We start from the raw sequence: 9,984 nt of genomic DNA, 5'->3' as shown, positions 1-9,984 counted from the left end.
CGCCCCCCCTGCCGGCCTGGTTGCCCCACACAGCCTGCTGTTCAGTCGTTTGGTCATCCCTCACTAACCCCCCTGCTAGCCTGGTCACCCCACACACCTGCTTGTTCAATCATTTGGGTGTCTCTCACTAACCCCCTGCTGGCCTGGTCGTAGGCAGCCATCTTGTGAGGGCGTGAGGGTTAATTTGCATATTACCTCTTTGTTATATAGGAGGGGATGGTCAGTAAGGATATATTAGAATTTCTATTATCTGTTTTGAAAAAGTTAGTGACACCTTGTTCTTGAAATTTTTATTAATAATACAACATTTACAGATGTCAATTCTTGTTATAGGATCAATATGTATATCTTACCCACAATGAAAGTCAGGTGAGAAGCCATTGGAAAACAGCTTTAAACTCTTTTCTCTGTGACAAGGGAACAAGGTGCTAGGTTGATATATTTAGTCTTAGGGCCTATGTTATGGCTTTAACAGATTATTAAATCTCAAAAATTTGGTATTGCAAGCCATTCTTCCTTGCTTGCTTGCTTAATTTCCTTCTTTCTTTTTAAATAATTTAGTCAGAAAGCCATTAGGAAGGTCTAAATAAGAAATCCCAATGAGGCCAATGAGCAAATATATTGAAGGTAATGGGAGCCAGACTCGTGCTGTCAGAGAAGAAAGTTACAAATATAAAAAGGGAGAAAGCTAGAGTGAACCCTGTGCTATGAACTGGGATTTGAGGTATTGGTCTGAACTCAAGAATTTCAATATGGAAAAATTATATAAATAGAAATTTCAATATAGAAACAAATAGAAATGTGATAGTATATGTGTATATGTGAATATGTACGTACATCTATATACATACACAAATGAAACATACGTATTTCCTAACTCTGCTCACTGAAAGGGCCAGAATGTGGTGACATCCCAGTGAACATAAGCACATTTGTTGTCCAGATCTTAGTCTCTAAATACCAGTCTTCACTAAAAGGAACCATAGATCTTTGAAAAAAAATTTTGGTTCTAGGGCTGGGGGAGAGAAGGTACAAATGAGTTTTGGAAATCTTGTGCAAAAATATATAGATGCTTTCAAAGAATGATGGGAAGATGACAAAAAACACAGCAGCTAGCTTGAAGGAATTCCCACTAAAAGTCTGGGAGCATCTAAATATCAAAACAATAATGATGTTATAGTCTATCCAAACCAGGCACCCATGGGGCTGTACTGATACAAATAAATGCATGAATAAGCAGGGGGAAAGAAAATCTTTTCTTAAAATAGGATGCTGTCTGATAAATGGAAAGAATTTAGAGATTTGAAAGATGGTAATTTGGCAATCATCATGATTCAGGTAAGAAATGTCAGTGGATGCTAAAACTAGTCAGTGAAAGTTGGATGAGGATCAGGATATTTGTATAACCACAAAGTATCTGTCCACCAATCCTTTTTATTGAGGGCAATACAGTAACTCTACTGGAGAAACTGGGAAGATTCAACCTTAGTCAAGTGATTAAAGTTACTGTCACCAGTGACGTGACAAACTGACATCATGTGTCACTTGATGGGATGTAATTAGAAGCACACAGCATTAGTTCACAAAAATACAATCTTTGAATTTTCTCATGAGAAAACCTGACTAGTACCAATGAGGGGCATTCTGCAAAATAATTAACCAGCAACCTTTAATAATGTAAGCACAGTGAAGATCAAGGAAGAGCTGGTCTTGCTCCAGATACAATGAGACTGAAGAGAGAGGACAGCTTAGTACAAAATGTGACCCTGGACCAGATGTTTGGCTAGAATGACCATTATTAAGTGGTGGGCTCAGCTTGAATGGAATGTCTGGGTGAAGAGAACATGGACATTTTTTTTGAGCAGTTCCTACAACTTTCCTGCAAGTTTGAAATTCTTTTGAAATAAAAAGTTAAATATTAGTACAGGAATGCCTACCTTTTAGTTTTTTTCCTCTAGGCTACAATTTAAAAGAAATAGTTTCTGAAATGTATTTTATTTTTTTATTTTATTTGTATAAGAATCTTATGGAGTTTAACCATTCAATCAGACTTAATAGTTTTAGATTTTTGTGAAATTGTTGTATAGAGAATAGTATAGTTTCATGAAATCAGGGCTTTTCTGGGTGTGTGGTATAATTTGTATACCTATACAAAGGCACTCAATTTTGACTGAGAGAAAATCAGAACATTAGAGTGTCTTAGGGTCGACACTGAAAATTATAATAATGGTGAGGCATTTTATATTAAAGGGATTATGAGTGGGTGCTCTGGACTCAGACTACCGGGGCACAAATCCTGCCTCTGTCAGTTACTAGCTATCTGACATTGAGCACGTTAACTAACCTTTCTGTTTCTCATCTTTTTGGTAAAATAGGACCTATGTCATGGAGTTATTGTAAGGAGCATGTTACTATTACCAGTAACGTGTTTAAAGGATATTTGGTGCAGAGTAAATGCTATTAAAGTATTATTGAGTGCTAATGTTGCTACTGCTACCACAATATATATAATTTATATAAATACTAGAGAAGTTAGTTAAAAGATATACCATTTGTTAGTTGAACATTTGTTCTCTCTTCACATAGGTGAATACTAGAGAAGTTAGTTAAAAGATATACCATTTGTTCTCTCTTCACATAGGTTAATACTAACATCTTGTACGCATCCCTTACGATGTTTCTTTGATCCCCAAAGCCAGCCCCTGCCCATAGGATTTCTTTACTGTTTTACAAGGGGGAGGCAACACATTTTAAATGTTTACAAAGCCAAGTGGAAATAATAACAGGATCAAAGAAAAATACAAAGAAAACAGGATTGGAAAATCAGAGAATCAAGATAAAAAATATTTACTTTGGCAGAAATACCTAGGAAATATAATGACTGCAGGCCGTATTTCAAGTTCACGTATTGAATCTCAACATGTTTACACATTTGCAAATGTAAGTAAATTTATTCACCAAATGGAGCCAGCTCACACAGACTATCCCTGAATGGAGGGGACTGTACTGCTTGGCAGTATTGTCCATAATATACTCAGCATCCTGCCACCTGCCCCAGGCTCTTAAGGACTTCCTGTCCCCAAAGGGTTTCCAGTCGAGTTCATGACATATCATACATAATGCTTAAGAGAATTAAGTACTATGTAGTTTTATTTATTTGTGCTCTGCTTCTTTCCTAAAAGAGTTTGAAAAAAATGGTCTAGTAACCTAGTAAGTGCCAAATTATCCAGGATAGACCAGCATTAGCAAAGTATACATTGAAAGAAGAGACCAATTGGCAGAATGAGAGGAGAGAGACTCTGATACAGGAATGGGTAATGAATGCCTAATCAGATAGACGAAAACATGCAATGGAAGAAGGGAGAACTTCACAGAATATATGCATTTTTCTCATTGCTAGAGAATTTTAGAACTATACACACATTAGTGATCAACTAGTTGAGCAAACTCAGGCATAACACATAGCCCATTAGTTGTAATTCTGCTTAAAATTTAAACCCACCTTTCCTCCCCTTAATTCAGCCTCTTTATAATTCATCCTGACTTGTAATATTTAAAATTTTGAATCACACTTACGTATTTTGAGAAAGACTAGCAACCTCAGGGGAATAAATCAACTACAATTCCTCATACCATCTAGACTTTAAGAGTCTTTGGAGTATTGTACCTGGATGTATGTCAAGGCAGTACATGTAGTGATTAAGAACTTAGAACCTACAACCAGAATCCCCAGGTTCAAATCCTGGCTCTGATATGTATGAGCTGCTACATTTTTTTCATCTGTATAACAGTGTTGGAAGAAGAAGCAAATGAGGTTACATGTGCAAAAGTACCTGCTACATAGGAAGCTTTCAAAAAATGTTAACATAACTAGTATATATTTGTCTAATATGCAGAAATTAAACACGTTAGTACTTTTTGAAGACTTGGGACATTTATATGACTCAGCAGTAATCATACAACACCTTCCCCCCCCTTCCCATAATGTTCTAATAAATCATTGGCTTTTGTCCACAGGTACTATCATCTGGTGGCATTATTCCATGTTTATATTCCATGGAGATCTAGATCTTGATTTGGAAGTTTATGACAAAATGATCAGCATCTGACTTGACATCAATATTACCAGTGAAGGTAAGTTAATTTTATTCATTTCAAAGCATAGAAAATAAGTATTAATATGTTTTGATCTAGACTCTCAGTGGTTCTCAACCTTCCTAATGCCGCTACCCTTTAATACAGTTCTTCATGTTGTGGTGAACCCCAACCATAAAATTATTTTCGTTGCTACTTCATAACTGTAATTTTGCTACTGTTATGGATCGTAATGTAAATATCTAATATGCAGGATGTATTTTCATTGTTCGCGACCCACAGGTTGAGAACCGCTGAGAGCATATCAAATTAGATTCTGGTTTTTTAAAGTTGAAAGAATTATGAAAACCAATTTAAAAAATAAGATACGTGAATAAAGAGGAAACACTTGTTTTCCCTTAAGGCTATGAAAAACTTCATAAAAGGCATCTTCATATCAATTTTTGAAGTCTCCGGTACCTAGTTGTTGGAATAATGTAAATATGAGGAGACCACAAATACTAAACCAAGAAGCTGCTTACTGCATGACCTACACAGGTGATAAGCTGACCAGGAGAACCTTGGAGATGCAGACGAGGCTGTACACAGTAGCAGGAAGTGAGAGGAGAGCCTCTCACACTCTATTCCAGGGTTCTCAACCTTCCTATGCCACGACCCTTTAATACAGTTCCTCATGTTGTGGTGACCCCCAATTTCATTGTTACAAATTGAACATAATTAAAGCATAGTGATTAATCACAAAACAATATGTAATTATATATGTGTTTTCCGATGGCCTTAGGGTCGTTCGACCCCCAAAGGGTCGTGACCCACAGGTTGAGAACCGCTGCTCTAGTCCAAGGACTCCAGAGGCTTGACAGAGAGAACATCTTTCCTGAGACCCCTGCTCATTTGGTGCCTAAGTTGATTGCTCTATTCTCTCAAATATGGAAGCTTTTTTTAAAAGCAAATCTGGGGAACTTTCAATACATCTCTTTTCTCCTCTATATAGAGGTTGTTCTTAACCTCCTCTGTTCACCTCAGACTTCCTGCCCTGCCAACTTGTTACTTACTTATCTCATGGTCAGAAGAGAAGCATTAGATATCAATTCCCTTAGCTTCTGAATCTACAGCCACACAAGTAGGCAGTGCCCGCCTCTGTGCCTTTGCCCTAAATGGAAGATGGGCCACCCCTCAGTCCCACTCCATTCCGTTTCCTGCTTCCCATGCTCTGGAACCTACATCAACTTCTCCCTCCTCTTTATCACCTATCATTTTTGCCACATTTTCCTTTCTTTCCATCTGCTCATTCTTATTTCTTCTTTTTAGTTGAGATATAATGCATATGTCTCAAAATTCTCCATTTTAAAGTGACAATTCAGTAATAGTGTACTCACAGAATTGGCTTTTGTCCACAGGTACTATCACCATGATGTAATTCCAGAATATTTTCATCACCACAAAATATTTTCACCATCACCTTACCCATTTATAGTCACTCTCCATTCCCCTTTTCTCCTCAGCCTCTGGAAACCACTAATCTACTTTCTGTCTCTACAAATTTGCTTTTCGTGGACATCTACAATAATAAAAGTGTAATATGCTAATTAGATCAGACAGCCAAATGACCTTCCAGACGACCTTCTGGACGAAGCTGGGGCTGTGAGGGCTGAGCCCCTTGCATGAATTTCATGCATCAGACCTCTAGTTTCATATAAATGGAATCATACCATGTGTGGTTTTTTGTGTCTGGCTTCTTTTAGTGTAATGTTTTTAAGGTTCATCCATGTTCTTCTGTTCTTTTAGTATGTATCAATGCTTCTTTCTTTTTTATGACTGAATAATACTCCATTTTGGAATGTAGCACATTCTGTTTATTCATTCATCAATTGATGGACATTCATCAATTAATGGTTGTTTCCACTTTTTGGCTATTTTGAATAATACCACTTTGAACATTACTGTGGATGTATGTTTTCAGTTCTCTTGGGTGTATATCTTGGAGTGAAATAACCGGGTCATAGGGTAATTCTATGCTTAACATTTTGAAGGAACTGTCAAATTGATTTCCAAAGTGGCCGAACCATTTTACATTCCTACTAGCAATGTATGTGGGTTCCAATTTTCCACATCCTCCCCAACACTTGTTATTGTCAGTCCTTTTTTATTATAACAGTCTTAGCCAATGCAAAGTGGATACTTACTTCTTAGTCTCTTTTAGGCATCACTTCCTTTGGGGAACTATCCTTTACACTCCTAACTTCTCCCCTCTTCTGGGGGTGTTGAAAATCCCTCTGATGTATTTCCATAGAACCGTGCGCTTATCCTCATATCCTCATGACACTGAATTATAATTGTCTGTTAACTTTATCTCCTCTGTTTCATGTGAACGTGTTAGGGAGAGTACTAAAATATTATTTCCTGTGGTATATCTCAGCATTAATATGTGTCTGATGCAGTTCTTTAATTTTTCCTTGGGAGGATAATGGAAATATTCATTGGTACTCCTCTATTTGTTAGCTGATATTTAGTGGTCTAGGAGAGAAGACAGGATTTTTTAGCCTGTAGGTTTGGTTATCTAGAAAGGTATTTTTTCTTTACTGTTGTGTTAATACAGTCTTCTTTAATTTACCAAGAAGTTAGAAGCAAAGAACTGAAGATACCAGACGATATCACAATAAGGGGAAACACCTAGGTGGCTTTAAAATATAAATCTACTAGCCATTTTTACTTTGACCATTTTGAAAAGCATAACTGATTGAGAATTGACTGTCCTTTAAAGAAACTACTACCACTTACATATACTAGACTAAAACAATTGCAAATGTAGATAGATGTGCAGGAGACTATCATGAAATTTATAGACCTTCAAAACTAATGCTCAATTCTAATGCTGTTTAGTTATAAGTATCAGAAATCTGGGATTCATTAGCATCAGGGTTGAGCAGATAGGGATCAGTGCTGGGGTTAAAAGCTGGAAGTAGAATTAACATAATTAAAGACTTTTTTAAAAGTTTGAATTAAAAAGTACAATTTGAAGGTTGACTCATACTAAATTATAAAGCCCTGTCCATAAGTACGAATTGAATTAGTTCTTTTGAGAATTTGTCTCCAAAAATCTATTTCTTTAAAATGAATATCTTAAGTAATTTTATCTCCAGTTGTTATTTATGATCCCATAAAGATTCTTTTTATTTTAGTGTTTTGGGTTATTCTTAGTTGAAATGAGGTTATCCTTGGACTAGATAGCCATTCCTTTATTTGATAGTGTTTTCAGTATATTATTGGAAACTTTATCCAGCTTCTTTGCTATGGTTTTTGTATGCTTCTGGAATGAAGAGGAAATGGAGGAAGGAAAGAGAGAGAGAGAAACAAATGTAAGCTGGCCCCAGATCAGTGAGATAGTATCAAATGAGGCCAAAATGAATTTGACAGATGCTCTTCTCATGTTTCCCACTTGAGCACACACATATTGTAACTTGGAATACCACTTGCATTTCTTTCATACTTAAAAGACTTCTCTTCAGCTTCAGTAATAAACTTTAACTTCAAATAGGAGCCAGGAATGAAGAGTGAGTCTTTTTTTAAAAAAATTGTCTAAATGTACTTAAACTGTATATTTTATTATTAAGGGGTGAATTGTCAATAATACAGTGGATGCATTTTAATCATAGAAATGAAAGTGTGCAGAGGCAAAGATAGTGAAAGGAATAATATTTTCAGTGTCATGTAGATCTGAGTTTGAATCCACATTTATCACTGAACTAGAGGCCCAGTGCCTGAAATTCGTGCATGGGTAGGGTCCCTAAGTGGCTGCTGGATGCCAGCTGGGGCCTCCCTTCATTCCGCACCACCCCTTGGTGGTCAGTGCACATTATAGCGAGCGATTGAGCTCCCAGTTGGTTGAACTCCTGAGGGGACACTTTGCATATTAGGCTTATATATATATATATATATATATACTAGTGGCCCGGTGCACAAAAATTTGTGCACTGGGGGAATGGGACCCTCAGCCCGGCCTGCCCCCTCTCACAGTCTGGGAGCCCTCACGGGATGTCCTACTGATTGCTTAGGCCCGCTCCCCTTGGGGGAGCCGCAGTTTGGCCTCCCTCTGTGGGAGGCAACCAGCCAATCAGGAATATACTTTCTGAAGGCAGCATGAACTCCTTCCTTATTTCTTTCCTCTGTGGTTGGAGAATAGGGGACTAAAAGGTAGAAACAGAACTGTGGCCGGGTCTGGGGCTTTTGTAGGCAGCGGAAAGAGGGAGAGGGCTGGGGAAAGTCTAGACAAGTTTCCTAATATTGTCCTCCCTTCCTCCAGCCCCTCCCTCCATTTTTTCCTTGTCATGGTGGACGCTCGGGTCTTGGACTGACAGGAGCCCAGCAACGGAGGGGTTCAGCCCCCTCACTTCTCAGCTGAACGTACAGCCACCTCACATTCCAAGTGGGACTGTTTTCAAGTAGCTAAAGCGCTGGGAATTCACGCCTACCTGCCTTTCCCCTCTCGGTTTCCTCCTTGGGTCTGTTGCAAATTTCACCTAGACACCGAAGCAGCTCTGCCCTGGTAGTTCTGCATTGGCCCCCACCCGGGTCCCACCAGGTACTCTTCCTCGAGGTCTCCAGGTACACAGTCTGTGATCGGGGAGGTCGCCCAGAGCCCGTTCCCCCGGGCAGGTGGGGCAGGGGTCTAGCTTGGAGAGCTGGAGGAAGATGGCAGAGTAAGAGTTGGTATGAACCAGCACCTGCTCAGCCAGACTTCTTAAGCTGCCCACCGGGCCTAGGCTGGGCCCCTTCCCCACACCAGGAGGATCCCAGCTGAGGTCCCCTCCCTGCACCCAGCGCCCTCCTTTCTGTTCTACCACCAGGGGACGGGAGCAGCTCACCCGCTATGGACCCTGCCAGCCCGGCAGGGGGCAGTGCAGGCAGTGCGGCCTAGACCGCTGGTGACCACGAGCCTCCTCCCTGTCCCTGAAGCATGGGGCGGGGTTGCAGCAGCTTGCGGCTGTCCCCGGGCGCCATGCATGGAGACACTGCTTGCCTCTGAACCACTGTCTGGCCTGGGACCTGTGGGGGCGATGGCCTCGTCGGGTTCCTGCTGGCCCCACCGAAGCCAAACTCGGCTTGGCAGGCCACCCCTGCCGCCTGAGGGCTGTGCATGCCCCGCAGGTCTTGTCGCCCTCATGAATTGCCTGGGCCCGGCCGTCCTGTCCTGGGAAGTGGCCATCCGGATTGCCATGGCTCACTCCCCGGTGCAATTGGGCCTGCCCGGCAAGCACATAGGCAGGAGCTGGGCTGCTGAAGGGAGAAAGGAGGGATGCGTGGGCCGGGGCGGAAGCAGGGAACTTGTCAGTGTAAACACAGCCCCCTGATGCCACGCCGGCCCCTCGCGCCACATTCCTGGACCCCCAGGCGCCCCTGCCCGGTGCCGCACTCTTGGGCCTGGGGTGGGGGCAAGGGATCTGGGGCCGTGGCCTGGAGGCAGCCCTCACTGGCTTGGAGTTCCAGTGGTCAGTCAGTGGGGGATGCGGAGTGCCATGAGGCAGCCTCACGCAAGTCCCCACTGCAAGTCCTCGCCTCTCTCTCTCTCCCCGAGAGGTCAGCAGTTCAGCCCACTCGGCGTGCTATGCACGCAGCCTGGCGTTTGGGCAAGCCTTTGGTCATTTTGGATGTTATGGACACTGGCTCTTTATATATAGACTAGAGGCCCGGTGCACAAAAATTTGTGCACTCGGCAGGGAAAGGGAGTCCCTCAGCCCATCCTGTGCCCTCTCGCAGTCTGGGACCCCTCAGGAGATAATGACCTGCTGGCTTAGGCCTGCTCCCGGGTGGCAGAGGGCAGGCCCAATCCCTAGGTGCAGCCCCTGGTCGGGCTCAGAGCAGGGCCGATTGGGGAGTTGGGGCGCCGCCCCC

General features: G+C 41.6%; 1 long non-coding RNA gene across 1 annotated transcript in view; it reads left to right on the top strand.

Annotated features, from left to right (window-relative positions):
* LOC102257618 overlaps positions 1-9,984 on the top strand; it is a 31,374-nt gene that overhangs the window by 17,410 nt on the left and 3,980 nt on the right. Inside the window, exon 2 of the long non-coding RNA XR_313802.2 lies at positions 4,018-4,134. This is a non-coding gene — a long non-coding RNA (uncharacterized LOC102257618). The remainder of the gene's footprint in view (positions 1-4,017; positions 4,135-9,984) is intronic.

This window comes from Myotis brandtii, unplaced genomic scaffold, assembly GCF_000412655.1.
Source record: "Myotis brandtii unplaced genomic scaffold, ASM41265v1 scaffold311, whole genome shotgun sequence".
Lineage (NCBI taxonomy): Eukaryota > Metazoa > Chordata > Mammalia > Chiroptera > Vespertilionidae > Myotis > Myotis brandtii.
The sequence above is the reverse complement of the archived record's forward strand: the minus strand, read 5'-3'. Positions and strand labels throughout refer to the sequence as shown.